This window comes from Haemaphysalis longicornis, unplaced genomic scaffold (genome assembly GCF_048455015.1).
Source record: "Haemaphysalis longicornis isolate Haplotype H1 unplaced genomic scaffold, Haemaphysalis longicornis Haplotype H1 scaffold_1, whole genome shotgun sequence".
Taxonomy (NCBI): domain Eukaryota; kingdom Metazoa; phylum Arthropoda; class Arachnida; order Ixodida; family Ixodidae; genus Haemaphysalis; species Haemaphysalis longicornis.
The window spans coordinates 448,713,594-448,717,003 of NW_027526203.1; the positions used below are offsets into that span (position 1 = coordinate 448,713,594).

General features: G+C 48.8%; 1 non-coding gene across 1 annotated transcript; it reads right to left on the minus strand.

The window, feature by feature from the left end:
- Positions 1-513: 513 nt before the first annotated feature.
- On the minus strand, positions 514-586 carry Trnar-acg (transfer RNA arginine (anticodon ACG)). Its single transcript has one exon. It is a non-coding gene; the product is annotated as a tRNA-Arg (tRNA).
- Between the last annotated feature and the right edge of the window lie 2,824 nt (positions 587-3,410).

Sequence of the window (3,410 nt, forward strand, 5' to 3'; positions counted from 1 at the left end):
TTGGAGTGCCGACAATCATCCCACAACGGAACTCATACAGTTGAACAAATGTTTATTCCTCCTCCTTCCTCTCCCTATCTCTCTCTGTGACCGACTGCGAGAGAGCCAAAATACCGACGACGGACACTGGGCGACGCTGTCACGGTGGTGAACACTGGGCGACGCGCAAACGATGAGAAAATGTATCGCCCCTGCAATAAGCCATTGGCAGCTATCGCTGCAAAGTCTCCTCTGTGTGCTCACTTCAAGAAACATTTCCCCCGCTACAATGCAAAGTCGTGGAGATTCGGGTAAAATGTCTTCCTGCTGCGCATGCACGGTTTTGTTTTCTGCTTGCCCCCTCCAAAATTCAGAAGTATACGTTCCCGTACCGAAGTATTTAGAAGAATGCGCATGAAAACATCCTGCTGGGATACGCCTTCCATTTATTGGTCAAAAAGTTCGGTTAGCACGCCCCACCTCTTTTACTCCAGGAAAAAAAAAAAAGCTGAGGGTACTAAAAGAGAAAAAAGTCGAGCCTGCCAGGATTCGAACCTGGAATCTTCTGATCCGTAGTCAGACGCGTTATCCGTTGCGCCACAGGCCCGGCACGGCACCCTTTATACAAAATTAATTATTGTAAAATTGTTTTAGCAGCAGGCTGATTTCCTTCCCATCTGAGCTATTGACCTCAGTGCCATTTCCAATAGTTCATAAACAAGTTGCTGTATATATAGGCCATAAGCTCTGCCCGTAAGGGTATAGTTTCAGTGGCTTACTGAATAATAAAATAATGATGATGGTGATGATGACGATGAATACAGTCAAACCCGGCTATAACGAACCCGGATAGAGCGAATTATGCTATATATCGAACAAAAATATTTCAGTTACGGAAATACATGGGAAACATATTCCTTATAACGAAGTTCACATCCGATATATCGAACTCCGCGCGCCTAGAATGGCCACCGAAATGCATGGTCTCGGAGCGGCGATTGAGATGTGGATTGGCCGCGACCACGGAGCAAGAGCCGCGACTGGGACATTGCGCCTTGCACGGAGCGACGTGACGGCCGACACTTTCCGTAACTATTTCCGACGCGTGGGACTTACGACGGAACCCGCCCAGTCAGCGAGTCCGGACCAAGACAGCAGCATCGGTGAACTGTGGGAAGAGCTCGCCAACGTTGCCGATCATGTCGGGAGAGAAAACCGTCCGATGATTACAGTGAAGCGCTTTCGGCAGTCGATGTGCTCCGCCAATGCTTCTTCGATTATGGAGAACGCAGACTCGTACCGCTGCAAACAATGTTTCGTGTAGAGAATGCTATGCTAGTTGTAGCCGCCAAAACGAAAGTGAAAACAAAAATCACCGTTTCTTTTTTTTTTTTTTTTTTGCAAAATAGGCAGTTAAGGCGGAAAGAAGCTTTATTAATTGCAATAAATGGATTATTTTGGGTATGGTTAAAGGCTACTTTACTGTGTTCGTTTCTGCATGTGGGGATGGTGGAGTTGAGGAGGGTAGGGGGGGGGGCACTACCGCGAAATGCGGACTCGTAACAATAAGCTCGTTATAGGCGGGTTCGGCTATATCGAACTATTGGATATATCGAACAAATCGCGGTGCATATTGCAGTTCGCTATAAACGGGTTTGACTGTAGTGGTTTCTTCTTTGTTTCAAGGCACATAGGTTTCTTTGTTTCAAGGTGGTTGTGCCCATTCAAAGGTGGTTGTGCACAACCGCCACCTTGAAAGAAAGAAGAAACATCTATTCATCATCACCATCATCTTCTTCTTCTTCGTCGTCGTCATTCAGTATTCGCGCCTTCTTTCTCCCCCCTCTTCTTCCCCGGGCTGTTTTAATTTTCATCGCTCCTTAGCACCTTTAGCGACCTTGGGTATTTTTCTCCCCTCACCCCCCTCCCCACAATCCGTCCTAAATTTCATTTGCTTACTCCTCCCGCGATCTGATCTTTCGTCCCTCCTTTTCTTCCACTACCACTCCATTCGCCTCTTCGTCACCTCTGTGGCCCCAAAATTCAGTGCCCCCTCACTTCATATCAGGGAGCCTCCCTTAGCGGCGAGCCTTGATGTTCCCGTGCCGTCTGTGTATCTCTACAGTCCACCACAATATGCCACATAATCTCCCGGTCCCTTCTTCAGCATAAACAGGTCTCATCCCCTTGCCTGTAGCTACCCTTGTCAGTCCTCGCTCTTCAGCACCCCGCCCAGTCTTCAAAAAGCAGTGCACTGCCCCGCGCGTTGCCACAGAAACCTTCCTTCCTGATTTCCCCCTATTCTGTACTGCAGGTAAGAAGAGTTTCTTTTTTTAGTTTCCATTCTTTTTGACCAATCCGTCGCATCTACTAACTTCACCTGATTTTAACAATTGTGCATGCTCCGTTTCCCCTCCATACTCCTCATACCGTTTGTTGAGCTGTCTGGTCCCCCGTTTCCGCCACGTGTCCAAAGAAGAGAAAACAAAAGTTTGTTTTATTCGAAAGATTAGGTGTTTCATAGTACCCCAAGCGCTTTCCCGGAAGCAAATGATGCTTTATTCACTGAGAAATGAGGCACTTTAAGCCAAAATTTTAAATCTCCCGCTAAATTGCACATTTCGTGACGTGAACGATGGCGTCATACGAGCCGGTCCACGAAACAGATCCTTAGTATGTCGACTCCATTAGCACCCGCACGCGGGAATCAAACAGGAACCGGAACTCGTGCCGAAACCGAGACGGCGGCCATTTCAAAAATACTAGTAAAACCTAGTGCACCCGTAGCCCTAGGCATAGAATCGCCTCATCCGGACAACAAAACTCTCGCCGAGGAGCTCGGACTTGCTGATACAACCTGAGACCACATGAACGCTCAATGCTTCTAAGTGCACGAGCGGCAGGAGTTGTGATCTACACGCGTATGGACCGGAAAGCGACCATTCCGCGATACCCACAACAGACGAACGCCCAGCCGTCGGCACCGCTGCCTCGTCAGCCCCGTCGCGACGGACGAATACGGGCGAATACGTATGTGCCGTATTTTTCTTACGGTTAATAATGGTTCAATATAAGTAGTAGTATCGCTTACGCCAGTTGGCCGGTGTCGTGTATGGAAAGCCGTTCGCGCGAGCTCTCTGCTCCGACCAGAAAGATACGAGCGTCAATGCGCGGTATGTACGGTATTTTTTTTTCCCAGGTCAGAGCGCTTTGACGGCGATTTGACGAAGTCGGCGACGAGCGGCGGCATGTCCCAGGAGTGAGCTAACGTAAGGGTCCCTGCCGTAATCACTTCGTCGGAAATGAAGCGAGCACACTCATGCTTCCTTTAGCTCCCTTTCTCCTCCGTTTGCAAAGTTCACAAAACGTAGCCACTTGCTTCGCCGAGGTTCGTCGTTGGGCAGCACATGAAAGGAGATCTCTTCACCGGC